Source organism: Sorex fumeus, unplaced genomic scaffold (genome assembly GCF_029834395.1).
Source record: "Sorex fumeus unplaced genomic scaffold, SorFum_2.1 ptg000169l, whole genome shotgun sequence".
Lineage (NCBI taxonomy): Eukaryota > Metazoa > Chordata > Mammalia > Eulipotyphla > Soricidae > Sorex > Sorex fumeus.
Window position 1 is genome coordinate 10,591,080 of NW_026606226.1, and position 15,720 is coordinate 10,606,799.

General features: G+C 51.2%; 1 protein-coding gene across 3 annotated transcripts in view; it reads right to left on the reverse strand.

The window, feature by feature from the left end:
• KIRREL3 (kirre like nephrin family adhesion molecule 3) overlaps nucleotides 1-15,720 on the reverse strand; it is a 460,715-nt gene that overhangs the window by 192,614 nt on the left and 252,381 nt on the right. The window lies entirely within an intron of this gene.

Here is a 15,720-nt window from a genome sequence, read left to right on the forward strand (position 1 = left end):
GGACAGAGAGGAGAGCGGGGATAGAGCGGAAGGGCTGGGGAGCTTCAGAGAATAGCCTTCCTTCCCCAAGAGACCTGCAAGCAATGGCTCTTGTAGGGTCACAAGGCTGCCAAGCTGCACTTTGATAGGGGCCACATCCAGGGGACTGTGCGGGGCCAGGGATTGAACTTAGGGTCTTGATCATGCCTATTGAGTTAATTCCCCAGCCCTACAACTTTGCTTTTGAAGAATGAGCTTATCTCTAATGAGTCGTCACATCCTAAATCCTGGCCCTGCCACAGCCTTCACCATGGAGAGGGGCTAAGACAGCCACCGTGGTCCAGAGCTTCCTCTCAATTTACTTAACCTGCGCTTCTCTCTTCTGAGCATTCCTCCCGAAGCACCCAGCTTGGCTAACAACCTCATCCGTCAATTGCTCAGCTTGGAACCTTGGCATCAGCCTCACATCTTGCTTGCTGTTCATTTCCCCTCAGCCAGCAATCAGATACCAAATCCTGCCTCCTCCGACAGCCTTGGATCAGCTGCATCACCTCTGATCCCTCCCTCCATCCCTCCTGGTCCACTCACATACGACCCTAGACATAGTCGTCCATGACCTAATGTTGTCCTTTCCACATGGAAACCTTGTCTCCTGCTCCCCAAGGCTGCTCACCTAGTCCAGAGCCCTTGGGTGGCCAGGACCCCCCAACAAGCCTCTATCTAACCCTCTGTGCTCTTCTAATAGCAGGAGCTGCCTCTGGCGTCATGCTCTCAAGACTAACACCCAAGAATAGCAGAGATAAGTACCAGGAGGTTTACTCCATGGCTTGGAGGCCAGCCACACACACTAGGGGAAAAGGCAGCTCAGATAGAGAAGGGAGGACCAAATAAAGGGTGTTGGGAGGACCCTCCCAGGATGGGAGATGCGTGCTGAGAGTAGACGTTAGACCAAACATGATTGCCACTCAATGCCTCTTTTGCAAACCACAGAACCCAAAAGGAGAGAGAGAACAAAGGGGAATGCCCTGCCACAGAGGATGGGTGGGATGAGGGGGACAGGGGGTGGGAGGGAGACTGGGATCCGTGATGGTGGAGAATGGGCACTGGTGGAAGGATGGGTATTCAATCATTGTATAACTGAAACCCAAGCACAGAAAATTGCAAATCTACAACTGTTCCTCATGGTGTTTCACTAATAAAAATCTTAACAACAACAACAAAAAAAGCTCTGATCTGGATCAGACTTACCCCTGCTAAGCCGACATTTCTTCTTTTCTTTTCTTTCTTTTTTTTAAAATCAGGGCTACACTCCAAAGTTCTTGGGGGACACAGGTCACACCTGGCAATGTTAGGGGGACAACATGGTGCTGAGATGGAACTCAGATCCTCACACATGCCAGACAGGTGTTCTTTTTCACCTGAGCCATCTCCCTGGCTGAGCCTTAGTGTCTTGTATTCATGGATCCAGAATGGAGGTCTAAGGGCGACCAGGAAGTGAAACGGTGAAATGAACCGGAAGGGCTGGGCCAAATGCACAGACAGGAACATGGCACTCTTCGTTCCTCCTGCCCTGCCCAGATTTCCTTTTCCGGACGGCTCTTCCTGGCCCATGACCCAACCCAGGGATTTTCTTCTCTCCAGTCCCAGCTCTGTAGACCCCTGCCCTCCTGATTCTGGGCCCTTGTCTCTCATTCTAGTAATTATGCATGCAGATGACAAGACTATGGAGGGCTGTACTTCCACTATTTTTGCAGGAGGCCAGGGTGGATACAGACAGTACCAGGCACTTTGTTAAGTGACATGAGCAGGAACTTGACCTTGAGATCCTCTTTTTTCACTTAGAAGGAGACAATCCTTCTTACTTGCTGCAGTGCCTTCCCCTGGCATCACGGCCAACTTTGACTAACATCGGAGGTTCTCCTATGCTTCCCCACGGCTGAGTCCTGCCACCAAGACTCCCTGACCCTGAATGACGCTATGACACAAATAAGTAAGTCACCCATGTGAGCAAAGGGTCCTGGGTTCTTGAATTAGGAGTCGGAAGAGATCAGATTTGGGACCAACCCCCAGGCCTGAATTCAGGGAACATTAGGTGGAAAGACCATGGGTGGGGTCCTTGCTCCCACAGAAAACCATGACTCCTCAGCACTCGCTCCTGGTGGGGTGGGCGAGGACTCTGCTTCTCCTGGGATGTCAGCGTGTGCCCCCAGGAAGGCAGCAGAGCTGTAGATCCCTGAGACCCTCTTCCTGCTCTTTCCTGTGAGACTCCCCCTTCCTGATGGGCAGGATGGAGCCAGCCGGGGGAGGTGGGTCAGGAGGCAGGGAGAGCGCAGGATGGAGAGACGCAGAAGAGATGAAGCCAGAGCGAGGGAGCGGGCCTGGGGAGAGAGCGAGGCCGGGAAGAGGTGCTGGGGTGCTGGCGAAGTCTGAACAAACGCCGAGTCAAGTACAATAATAATTTGGGCAAAATGGCAAATGGCACAGCTGAGGAGGAAATAGCATTGTGAATGTAAAAACTCCTAAATGGAGCGCAGATGGGAGGGAAAAGTGTAATCTTCTGGAAAAGCCTCTAATTGTCTGCCCACACTAATAATTTCAGCAAACGCTGCCTCTCTCCCTCCTGCGTATAATTACACCATTCCATCTGTCTATCAGCGGGTTTTTTCACCGCGCCTTACTGCTACCACGTTCTCCGGCGCGCGGAGAGATGAGGGGTTTTTGAAGATTTAAGGATCCTTCTGACACATATCCCGAGGAAAAGACACTCAGGAGAGACAAATCCCTCTCCGAGGCCTGTTAAGACTCTATTTTAAAAAGTCATATAATCTCTTCCAATGCTATTACGGAGTCAAAAGGAGGCAGGGCCACGGGGCGCCCCCGCTTTGGGGTTTGGCACCCGTAGACTTGCCTTGGTGGGTCAGCCCGGGACCATGACAGCACCCACTGTAGCTGGGAAGGGCCCGGTGGTGAGGGTCCCTAGTGGACATGCGGCTCCTCCCACACTGAGGGACAGGTCACGAAAGCATCTGTCACGGAGTTTCAGCTTCGCGTTTGTAGAGTAGCAGAATCAGGCTTTGGGGCTGAGGAGGAAGGAGGGGAGCGGGGTGCGGCTGTGGGGCAGCCCTGCAGGTCTGGGGCATGCTGCCCAGTGGGTCTGTCCAGGCAGGAGCGTCCCCAGCCCTCTGGCACCTCTCCCTGCTCTGGCCCGAGTTCCCAGGAAGACAGGTGTCCTGTACACGGAGCCCAAAGGAGAGGGTCCAGGTTCCCAGCCCAAGTCATTGCCTCTCTCTGCAGGGGGACTGGCTTCCTGCCTCCCCTCCTCCTTAAGAGGGAACGGTGTGTGTGTGTGTGTGTGTGTGTGTGTGTGTGTGTGTGTGTGTGTGGATGTCGGGGGAGGTGTGTGCTATGACCTTAGGGTGTTGTACTGGGCTTTCTCTCAGCAACTTCACCCCAATGCACCTATCCTCCCCTCCAATAAATGGGCACCAACTAGTTTTAGGGGTGGCAGGAGAGAGGCAGGGCAGATATGGGGGAAGTGAGGGCAAGACACCTGAGTGCCTCATTAGAGGGTGTGAGGGTGGCAATGCTGGCGGAGGAGATAATGGTAAAGGTGTTGTGGTAAAGTGATGGTGGTGAAATCAATGCTGGTGGTTGTAGCAGTGGTGATGCTGACAGTGCCAACGATGGCGGCAGTGATGGGAATTGCTGAGGTGGGACCCACATACTGACCAGGCCTGGAAACTTCCACCCAACTCACACTCACACTCTTCAAGATCACAACAGAACCATCTCCTGGATTACTGGGTGGGTGAATATTTTACTTCATCACAGTTTACTCAAGAAATAATGACCAGGGGCTGGAACGATAGCACAGCAGGTAGGGTGTTTGCCTCGCAGGCAGCCGACCCGGGTTTGATTCCCAGCACCCATATGGTCCCCTGAGCACCACCAGGAGTAATTCCTGAGTGCAGAGCTAGGAGTAACACCTGTGTATCACTGGGTGTGACCCAAAAAGCAGAAAAGAAAAGAAGAAAAAAGAAATATTGATCATGTTCCTGCAATATATTACAAAAGACGAGCAAAACACCCAACTTTCGAGGGCAGCAAGGGCCAATGGAATTATAACGTGAGGCATATTTGTTGTTATAAATATCTGAGCTGCCTTACTAAATGAGTAAAAGGAAAACTGGCATGGATTTTGAGAAGATGTTCGATCCCAGCTAACTTATCTAAAATATTAATTTAGCATGTAATTAGTATAAAATAATCAAATACATATTTGACTTTCCTAGCTAAAAACTCTTCCAAATCAGGTAAGTCTACTTATATTTTACACTAAAAATAGACTTTGAATTTATTTGAATTCAAATAAATTTGAATGAGTCACAATTCAAGTGGTCTCTGGCCTTGTGGTGATGGTTACTGCACGCGACAAGTCAGACCTCAACCATAACAGGAAGAGAACGTGGAATGTTAATTATAACAAGTGCAAAGTCATTATTATGTTGCACCCCCAGATAATCATTGACTAAATAGTTTCACATACATAATGGCATGGCAATTGTGCGAGGTAAAGAGAGTAAAAATACAACGACTTTTATAAATAGGGATATAAAAGTGGGATTCAGGGAACAAAGTGCCTTGGTACCTCAGGAAACCGACTTAGCATCTTTCATTGTTTCTCAAGCACACACAGCAGAAAGCATGTCTCTTAGGTTAGGAACGACCAGATCAGGCTTCCCAGCAGAGTGAGCACCCCCCTCCCCCGGGATTTCGACAGATGGGAGACACCCAGCCATGGCGAGAAGGGGGAAGGTACTGGGAAGAGACTCCTCGCTTGAGCAGAGTGGAGTAGAAACATATGGACCTTATGAGAACAGCGGTCCAGTGACCCACAGAGCGGCCAGGTGTGGGGGAGGAGCTGAAGGCTGAGAACGGGACCTGGTTGTAGAAGCCTGGTGCAGATGGCGGGGTTGGACTTCTCTGCGCAGGCAGAGGAGATTCATTTAAGATGGTTTCATTCAGCAAACACTGGCTGAGCACTTCGGCTGCTTCTACCGTGTTTGTGAATGGGGAGTGTAGCGGATGCCTGGATCTCTGGGGTGGACACCGGGAAGCGTGGGGTGGGGGCGGAAAGAAGCCTGGTGGGGAATGAGGTCCATAGGACGACTGAGGAGAGAGAAAGCGATGGGGGTGGTGGGGAAGGGGGAAGGGATTACAGCTCTATTGAGCCTGCGAGGGTGTGGAAAGAGAGGAATTGTCCAGTGGGATTTCTGAGGTTCTGGAATGGGATGATGGGAAGAACAGTGCTATGAGGGGTCCTAGCGCGTGGAGGCTCTAGTGAGGTGAGAGCTGTGCTGGGAGGGGATGTTTCCTGGAAGTTCCTAAGGCTCTCCAGCATGGCTAGCGGCTGTGGTGTCCTCAGACCCCCTTCCTGCCTGAGTTTCCAGGTTCTTACAGAGAACAGCTTGCTGGTTTGAAGGCACTGACCCCGAGTGAGCCATTGTCCCTTTCCTTTGGTATCATGAAGATGCTGCGATTGGGTCCCCCACCTCTACCTCTTCCCCCATCCCCACCTCCTCTCCTCTCCCCCTTGCCCTCAGGCTCCTGCCAACTCTGGAGAGAGAGGCTCCATGGGTTCCTGGCAGCGCCCTCCCTCCCCCCTGCTCATTAACACTGCGACTAATGAGTTGTGCATCACCCGAGCTCATTACTCATCTGTAGAATGGGGCTGGGACCCACAGGGCTGTTTGGGGAATCAGAAGAAATTCTGCATATGCAAGTCTGCAGACTTGGATGCATGAGGCAGCTCGCTGGTAGAGGACGAGTCCCGGGAAAGGAAGGTACCGACACCCAGCCCTCTGGCTTACTGCTAGCAGCCTGTGCTTCCTGGTGGCTGAGATCTGTTCCTCTCTGCAGGAAAGTCTTCCCCTCTCCCCTGCCTGGCAAGCTCCTGTTCACCTGTGACCACCAGCTCAGAAGTTCCTTGGGCCCTGGACTCTGCATCCTCTACTCTCTGGCCTCGTGTGCTCTGATAACATTGGACACTGTGATGTCAGTGTCCTTCTGAACTTCTGAAGGACAGGGTAAATGTTCAAGTTATCTTTCACCGCAGTATCCAGCCCCCATCCCAGTGTCAGGCCCAGGCAGGCTCTCCGGGACACATTTGTAGGGTCAGCGGAGGGTCACTCCATACGAGGGGCGCTGCTCCCTATGAACTAGGCTCAGCTGCCCCCGGGGACCCAAAGCACCACACCCTCAGCCACCCTTGATACATTCTAACTTTGGAATATGGGGAACCATTTGATGTCCTCAAACCCTCCTCCCCCAGCTTAGCTGGTTTCTCACACACCCACTGAAAATATGTCCCCTGACCCCAGAGCACACCCTCATCTGTAATTTATCTCAATCTATTCTGAGTTCACATCTCGAGGGCCTATATCCTACCCTTCCTGAGTTCCTTCATGTGGCTTCTTTCCTCCTCTCTAGCCCCCCTCCTTCAGGAGAACCCCACAGTGAGGCTCTGAGGAGCCCACCTGGAAGGGACTGAGACCACCACCACTGATGTGCTCTGCTGACACTCTGTGGACTCTGGCCACTGCCCTGGACTGAGGTCGGCTGCACGCATCCTCTTGCCTGGATGAGACCCTCCGCTGGCAGGACCCTGACCCCCGAGGGGACCTGATAGGGGTGCAGTTCCAGAAGGATGCAGGGGTGCTGGGGAGACCAGCATCTCTGCAAGGCTCCTCCCCCACTCAGCACAGTCTTCCTCAGCCCGAGCCCCCCTGCGGGTCTGACAGGTAGACAGACGTACGGATGAATGGACATGGTGTGGTGGGCAGACATGCCCCCAGTGCTTCTCTAGGGGCACAGCACTCACCCCTCAGGCTGGTGTGGGGCGCACAAGCTGAGTCCCTCTCAACCCAGCTCTTGCCTTGGCCCTGACAGCAACTCCAGACTCAGTGTCCGGCCAGGGAGACAAAGCCCAGAATTAAGGCCTCCAGAATCAGTGCCTTTAATGAGAACCCACAAAAGCCAGCCCAGCAGCCCATTCATCCCAAAATAGCCGACTGAAAGCCGGGCCTACGTCTGCGTCTCTGCAGAAAGCACGCTGCATTGTCACGGAAGGGCTATTGGAACAGAAAGGATCTGCGTGCGATTCAGTCACCGCCCCGTGCCACAGCTCATGCCTGGCTGACACAGCACCTAGACAATGAATGGATTGTACTACATGTGTGCTTGTGTGTGTGCGTGTGTGTGTGTGTGTGTGTGTGTGCGCGCGCACATGAGTGTGTGCGTTCGTGTGTGTGTGTGTGTGTGTGCGCGCGCACATGAGTGTGTGCGTTCGTGTGTGTGTGTGTGTGTGTGTATGTATGTGTGTGTGTTTATGCACAGGCATGGGAGAGACCTTCCCCACAGCAAATCCCTAGATCAACCCACCTGGTCATCTCTCCACACAAATCAAACTGTCAGCCTGGAACCCGGGGTCCTGGAGACCGTGACGGCTGAGATCCTGCTGCTCTGAGGGGCAGGAAGTGGGGCTGCAGGAGGTGGTGGGGCTGAGAGGCTGTGGGTGCACAGCCCTTTCTCCTGGGGGGCTTCGAGCTTGCTGCCTGTCATTCTGCAGCCTCCTCAGAAAGGCATCGTCTTGGGCACTGTTCTTCTCCTGGGTTAAGGAGCTCTTGCAGCAAGCTACCGAGCCAAGGGGAGTGGAGGCCTGGGCATTCTCTTTACCAGGGGAGCCAAGCCGGCAGGAATGGCAGCAGAGGGAAGAGATGGTTTGCCCATACCCAAGCGTCTCTTCCCGCTCTGGGGCAGCTTCCTTGGGCTGTCTAAAATCCGGGTTCCTCCACACCCCAGTTTAGATGCATAATTTCCTGCAGGTGCTTTCCCACTTATAAACAGGGATGGCAGGTTCCATGGTCCTGGACAGGTGCCCTGAGGGATTTCAGAAGGCAGGGATTCCTGCCCTTTGATGGACGGGGCTAGTTGAAGGATGGGAGATGGAAGAATTCTACCTTGGCTCTGATGTCCCTTAGAATTTCTCCTGTAACATGGATCCTGAATCTCACTTGGTACCAGCATGGGCGGCAGCTGTGCTGGGTGGGGACAGTGTGAGATTTGTTTCCTCCCCCCTTTTCAGGGGAAGGAAGAAGAGAAAGAGCTATTAGACTGCTAGCTAGATTTCGGAGTTTGGTTAGAACCCCGGTGAATATGGGGCGCACCATACTGGTCTCTAGCCTGGCTCCCCGGCTGTGTGGCTTCAGGCAAGTACATCCACTGTCTCTGGAACAGGTTCCCAAGAAGCAACCCTGTGAAACATAAAGCAGCAAGCTTTGGGGGGCAGACACCGCCTTGCAAGCAGGGTGCTGCCTGGACCAGTCCCCTGAGCCTCAAAGTTTACCCCTGGCTCTCCTCCAGAAAGCTTTTTTTTTTGTGAGAAAGAAACAACAGACCTTACCATGACACTCATCAGCCAGTGGTGCTTCCTGAGAGGGAGACAGTGAGAGAGCAAGAGAACGAGAGAGCGAGAGTGAGAGTGTGTGAGAGAGAGAGAGAGGGGAGAGAGAGAGAGAGAGGGAGAGAGTGTGCAGTGGCCCTGATGGAGCATGACTGGGGTCCATGGTGTAAATGTCATGACTTCCATCAAGGCCCTGGTGCTGGCGTCAACATCTCTGCAGACCCACCTTGTCTCATCAGGACGAAGCTGAGTGCAAAAAACCCCCAGGGACAGCAACTAGGTGAGAAACATTCTTGAAGGTCTAGTGTCATCTCCACCAATTCTGTCCTTAAGAGGGGACAGCATAAACCAGCGAGCATCCATGTTCCATGAGGCCCCCCTGGAGGGTTTTGCTGAGACCCTCTTTCATTTTCACTAGAGTCCTGCAGGGCAGCTGGCAGGAAGGCTGGTAGGTGGTGAGGTAAGGGCAAAATGAAGAGGTAAAGGGGGAGATTGGGTGACACTTCTCCCAGATGAGACTCTTCTGGGGCCAGTGGTGTCCAGGGTGGGGCAGGAAACACTTGAAGGGCCATGGGACCTGCTTCTTCCCTGCTAGCCCTCTTTCAGTTACTCTGTTTGGACTGCCTGCTGGGTGCCATCAATACTTGGCATTGATCAATGGTTGGCAGTTTCCTAGAGAATGAAAGAATGAATGGATGGATGAATAGATGGATAGAAGATAGGTGGACGGATGAAAGGATGAATAGATGGATGGGTGGGTAGATAGATGGGTGGATGGATGGGGGATGGGGGTATGCACAGATAATGAATGAATGGATGATACATGAAAGGATTAGTGGGTTCATGAATGGATGATGGATAGATGGACGGATGAGTGGGTGGATAGATGATAGATGAAAGAATTGGTGAGTCAGTGAAGGAATGGATGGGTGGATGGATGGATGGGTGGATAGGTGAGTGGGTGGATGGATTAAAAGATTGATGGGCTAATGAATGATGGATGGGTGGGTCAATGGATGAGTAGGTGGAATAATGAAAGGATAGGTGGGTTAATGAACAAATGAATGGATAGATGGATGGGTGGATGGATAAAAGGATTGGTGGCTTAATGAATGAGTGATGGATGGATTGATGGTACTCCAAAGAACTTATCTTTGTAACAGCTTTGTTGAGGGGCTCTGGTGAGATAGAAATGAAATCTCCATCCCAATAATTACTGATTATCTACCACCTACTCTGTATCAGTCTCACTCTTTACATTATTCCTTTCTTCCCACCCAATCACATGGGCCTTGTTTCCTGACATCTCATTACAGACGAGGAAACCGAGGCCAGAGGGATGAGGTGAGCTATCTCAGACCAGTTGGCAAGGAAGTATTGGAGCTATAATCAGAACATGCGGCTGGCAGCTGCCCAAATTCATGCTCCTGATCTTCATTTACTAGGCAGAGAGGGAGGCAGAGATTCCTGCCCTTTGATGGACGGGGCTAGTTGAAGGATGGGAGATGGAAGAATTCTACCTTGGCTCTGATGTCCCTTAGAATTTCTCCTGTAACAAGGATCCTCAATCTCACTTGGTACCAGCATGGGCGGCAGCTGTGCTGGGTGGGGACAGTGTGAGATTTGTTTCCTCCCCCTTTTTCAGGGGAAGGAGGAAGAGAAAGAGCTATTAGACTGCTAGGGTCACTGCTGTGCAATCACCATGCCTGTCTTTCCAGAGAAATTCCTCCCCGGACCCCCCGCCACACACACCACTCTATATTCACAACTTTACACCTCTTACAGACATGGACTTTCATCTGCTCCTGGATATGTAGGCTCAGAAAATTCTAATGCCATTAGCATGCACCCACTCAACACATCTGCACTCACCCACAACCTGCATGCCCTCACACCTGCACACATCCACTACCTGCATATCCTCACATTTGCACACAATCACAACCTGAATACTCCTCACATCCGCACGCACCCACAACATGCATGCCCTCACATCTGCACACACTCACATCTGCACACCCCCACCCTCACATTTGCACTCACTTCTGCACATGCATCTGTGCACACATCTGTACACACTCTCACACCCCTCACATCTGCATATCTGCAGACTCTCACATATGCACACCCTCACCTCTGCATCCGCATCTGCACACACCCACACCTGGGCCCATGTCAAATTGATGAGCACCAGTTTCCGGCGATGTGAGGAGCCATCTCAGGCCTTCAGCAGTGGCAGCCTTTGGCAATCCCAGACAGGACAGAGAGACCTTTGGCCGGAGCCCAGCTCAAGCCAGACCCCCAGAGACAGAAAGAAGGGTTTTGTGTTAGACGGCTCTGAGGGAGTGACTTAGTCTACTGGAATAAAGAACTAAAACAAGTAGATTGACTTTATTCATTTTAGTCACTGCTTACTAGTTTGCTGACGGGCCACATTGCAATTAAATATCCCAGGACATTTCTGTGACATTGCAGGGACACACTAATGAATATCCTGCACTGATGGACGGATGCGCATGTATAAATACTTCTCTCTAGGTTAAATAATGAGACATCAAATTCTTCTTAAATGACACTTGAATTAAAATTTTTGATAGAGATTGCCAAATATCTCTCAAAGTTGTCACCACACTGTACTCCCACCAAAAGGCACCCATGCGCCTGATTCATACACCCTTGCACACAAGGGCACAGGGATATAATCAAACTTCTCATCTCTTCTTGTCTAGTAGATTAAAAATAATCAGCCATATTTCAGTTTGCTTTTTTAAGATGATGATTGAAATGGTTAGTCTTTTGATATGTTTATTACTATTTTTCTCCCCTGCGAATGTCCTTTGCTCATTTTTCTACTGGCTCATAAAAGCTTTCCTTAAATTGGATTTTAAGAATTCCCTTTCCTTATTGAATTATAAGAACCCTCAGATGACAAATGAAAGAAATTAGCCTTTTGTCGTTTGTGCTGCCAACAATTTCCCACAGATTGTTTTTAGCCTTTGACTTTGTACACACACACCCTCACATGCATCCATGAGAAACATCTCCTTTTTCTTCTTACTTTGGGGGCTTATTTGTGTCCTTTTCTTCCAGGTAAAACCTGTTTTTGATATAAGGAGTGAGGAAGGGATCTCTTTCTTTCCAAACATCTAGCCAGTTGCCCAGGAGCCTGTATCAAATAATTCACCTCTCATCCATGCTCTGAGCCTCCCTTTCTCATATGCCTTCTCCCCAGACACACACTTAGGTCTGTTCCTGCTCCATTTCCTTCCCTGACTCTCTCTTTTTGCAACCAGGGCGTCAATCTGCTTCTCAGGAGCCCTGACCTGTGCTCCCTAGGGGAATGCAGCTCCCTCTTGGAACCAGGACCAAAGGCACTCAATATCAGCCCGTCAGGTACCGTGAGACCCCCACTTCATTCAAATTTGGCACACCTCTGCTCTCAGGGACATCTCGTAGCATTTTTTTTTCAGAAGGCCCTCGTCCAGGCTCATTTCTCCCAACTAAAAAGTTTCTGCCTCCAACTGTTCTCTCTCTCTCTCTCTCTCTCTCTCTCTCTCTCTCTGTGTGTGTGTGCTCCCAAGCAGTACTCAGGAGGCCCAGGGACAGTGACAATTCTCAGCCAACCAGGCCTGTGGTTCAGCATAAATGCCTGGTTCAGGTCCTGTTGTGCTGGAAGACACAGAGAGCATCCCAGTAGCACTTGGGGACTATGAGGTTCTAGGAATCCAGCCCAGGTTGGCACATGGTAGGCATGTACCCTAACCACTGTACTATATCCTGGCCCATTAAGAATCTCTCATCAGCTGTTTCTCTTAGCTACTGCACTTAGCTCCTCCAATTTTCCTGGAAACTTTCCCCATGGGCTCCAGACCTCCCTTTGCCTTACCCACTTTGGGAAAAGAGTGACCTTCCACTGGCCACCCATGCTCATTCATTCTCTTGCCTTCCTGCTCACTTACATAGGGTAGCTAGGTGAAGCTGAGGTAGAGCCAACCAGGAGAACGGGGATACTCAGAGGTATTTCCAGCTTAGGGAGTAGCTCACACAGGTCCTAGAGGATCCCCTGGGCCATTTGATACTCAAGAAAACCACTGACCCTCTCCTCCTCCTGTTTCCACGTGTGTGGCCAGGGAGTTAGAAACCGAGGCCTCCTGACTCTCTCTGCTCATTGGGCTTCTTGCCCTTCCTGGCTGCCTGCTTCATCTCAGGCCAATGAGCGTGTGAAGGCAGGCATCAGAGAAGAACCTCAACTCCAAGTCTGAAATACCTTTCTAAAGTATGGGAAGAACATTGTCTTCTCCGAGTGCATTTGGCCGGGACAACACTCCTGCTTGGGAATTCTATTTGCTTTCCTCTTGGAAAATGGGCATGCTGGTCTGTAATACAGCTCTGAACAGCCTCGTTTATTTTTAAAGAGAAGCACTAGAAATAGTGCTTCAGGCCTCAAAGCTGGGGCCAGACCACACAAGACTGGATATTGTCACCACCACTTCCAACCACTTCATGTGGAAGCTGCGTTGCTGGGGGGTTGGTGTGGGGGATGGGGAAGGTGTGTGTGGGGGTTCCTTTGCCAGGACAGAGACCTCAGACCCGGGCTGGCAGCTCTAGGTTATTGTCTCACTTCTTCTGTGCTCACAGTCAATCCTGCCTGCCCCCAAGAGGGTCCCTGTCCTCTGTTCTCCAGCTTCTCTTCGATCTACTGCACCACTGTCCATGGAGCCAGGTCTAGGGTCGTGGCATCAACTCTAAATGCCTCTGTCCCACTCATCCTCCCTTCCTCAAACCCAGACTCTCCTTAACTCCTGTGTTCCTGCCTCCAGGTGTCACTGGAACGCTTCTTCTTCTGTCTCCTAAGGTTGCTGTCCTGATTCGCATCTACCCAATGGCGTTTGCCTCGATCCCGTATGCAGGCTGAGTGCTGTGCTCAATGGCTCCATCCCAGCCAAGAGAGAAAAATGGCAGCATCTGAACACCAGAAGCACAGCTGTGTTATGCTCTGTACTTACTTTACTATTAAATAATAATATAAACTGTCAGACAACCTTATGAAGTGTTTTATTATCTCTGAGCAAAAGGATCAGGAAATCATTAGAGCGATGCCAACTCTCTTTCCTGGCATCCCAAACACTCCCCATAACATGGCCTTGATTCCACTATTTGGCCTCATCTCACACTCTTTGCCAGGATGACCTTGGATTCCATCCGGGCGCTCTCATCTCTGGGGAAATGAAGATGTAGGGTGGGTGGGGGTGCGGGGCAGTTACAGAGGTGGAAGGTAAAAGCAGAAAGACACAGTTCATCCCTAAATGGCCCAAGTCCAGACATAGCTTCTCATGAGCGCTGACAGTGGTGATCTGCCACCGGCTTAACTGTGTCCCTTGAAAACTCACATATTGCCATCTAAACGCTTCAAAAGGCCACTAAACTGGGAGATCAGGTGTCTAAAGAGCAATTCAGCTAGAAAGAGGCTTTAGGAAGAACTCCACCTCTATGGGGGCAGGACCTTTCGAAGAGAGTGCGGGGTGGGTACGCAGGGAGGGAGGCCCTGGGCAGACATGGAGGCCTGAGAGGAGCAGATGCTTCTGGCACAAAAGAGACGCTTCAAATAGGGACAGCCCCCGCCACAGCCCGATTGCCACTGCAAGTGGGGGAAGAGGGTTCTCTATGGTTTAAGACCCCCAGGTGGGCCAGAGCGATAGGACAGCAGGTAGGGCACTTGCCTTGCTTATGATTCTGGCACCACGTATGGTCACTGGATCCCCACTAGGATTAACTCCTGAGTGCAGAGCAAGTAGTAGCCCCTGAGAGCTGCTAGGGGTCGCTTCCAAACGAAACAAAAAGACCCCCAGGCTGGGAGCCTTGGTAGTGAAAGGTTGAGCAACACGTCATGGCCCCATAAAGATCCATGTTCCATGAAGAAGCAGGGTCTGTCCGTGAAGCCTGCACACCCAGCTTCCTGCTTTCTCTGCCCTTGCAAGCTTCGACATCTCCTTTCCTACCCTGCCTGGCCTCTGTTGGCAGAGCCATTCTAAATAATCTGGCCTCTTTCTCCGCACACACATGCACAAGCCCCCGAATCAGCCTGAGTCTCTGTGGCCTTCTGTCCATTTCTGTTAGAGCATGAAAGCACCGTGGACAGTAGAGTTCCCCATGGTGGTGGTCCTCGGAGTTCACCCAGGAGTCCAAGCAGGCACTGGTTGATGATATGGGAGTCCAGAGAGTGGAGGGGAGGTTACAAGAACTGCCTTATGAAGCCTTTTCTCTCCACCAAGGTCTGCATCTCACATTCTTCCTTGCCGTCTTCCTCCACCTCCCTGCCATGGTCTTCGTCACAGTGGGAAGCTCAGAGTGATGGCCAAGATGCTGGACTTCCCAGATCATAAGTATCCACTCTGGGACTGGGACCCCAACTCCTCCCGGGAAGCTCTGTGCTACTTCAATTGTGGCCTGCCCTATTGGTCAGCTGATGGGACCAGCACTGGTTGACTTCCAGACCTGTCTGTCTCCTGGGTAGATACAGAACATCAACCACCTCTCCTTCCTACCCAAATCTGCACAGTCCAACCCACATGGCACCCAGTGTCAGTACGATGGTAATTCACTGGTAATACACTGGTAACTCCACTGCTCTTTCCAGCAGGAAGAGAGACCTCAGTCCCTGAAGCCTGTGCAGAAAGGGGCTCGGGGATACAATTTCTCTAGGTGAAGCACTTCAGGACTTCCCTGTCTTCACCCCGCTGAGGACTTGAGCCCCCAGAGGAAATGCATTAGTCTCACTTATAATTAAGTGTCTCCAATCAGACTTGGGTTGAGGTTTAATAAGAAAACTGATCCCAAGTCAAACCGATCACCTCTGATGATTAAGAACAGAATAAGTAAGGTTCAGTTACTGCCACAAACACAAAATCCGATTTTGGAGTTGTTAAACCTCAATTAATACCATTTTAATAATTAATGAAACCCTAATGAGTGCACGGTAGCCCTCTCAATCTGGTATTTCTTCAGCGAGCAGGGAAGATAAAGGAGAGAAAGGGGCTCCGGGGAGCAGTGGACGGCGGGGAGAACCAGGCCAAGCTCATCTCTGCCACAAGAAAAAACTCTGTGCTCTATGCTCATCAAAAGAACTGCCTTTCTGAGAATTCAGGTTTCACACAACACCCCAAGAAACTGGAAAGTACTTTCAGACCCCAAGAGAGAAGCGTCTGTCCCACCCATCTCTCGACTGAGTGGTGGCAGGGGATGGTGCCATCAGAAACAGCCTCCAACGCTGTAGGACCATT